Below are 486 nucleotides of genomic sequence, written 5' to 3' on the forward strand. Positions count from 1 at the left end.
AAAATTAACCAATGCATGTAATTTATGCATGCATGCATTGCAATTAATGCATTGGTAAACATACTTTTTTGAGGAAAACAAGAGCATTAATTGGGTGTTTTGCCAAACTACAAAAAGTATTCCACCACTCATCATCCACCTTGGTTGGTGTGATTTTTAAATTGAGCCTTATAAACCGGAAAGGAGGGAGTAGTCGAGTAATAATCTCCTTTTTTCAAGAGATCCTTGAAATTTGTGTGGTAATAAATAAAAGGAGTAGGTAGCAATTTATGGCATGGACTCACCCACCCGTCTCGGAGTAGAGTAGTTGGCTTTGAAATTTGTGCAGCATGCATCGGGATTTGGCGAGCGGCTGGGATGACAATACGGACGGGGATGGATCCGTGGGAGCCCAAGATGAACCAATCAGATTTGCTCGCGATTGACCTGCGTTGAGTGGAAACCAGGAAAGTGAAGAGTCCACCCACCCTCTCTCCTCCCCCGATT

This window comes from Triticum dicoccoides, chromosome 6B, assembly GCF_002162155.2.
Source record: "Triticum dicoccoides isolate Atlit2015 ecotype Zavitan chromosome 6B, WEW_v2.0, whole genome shotgun sequence".
NCBI lineage: Eukaryota > Viridiplantae > Streptophyta > Magnoliopsida > Poales > Poaceae > Triticum > Triticum dicoccoides.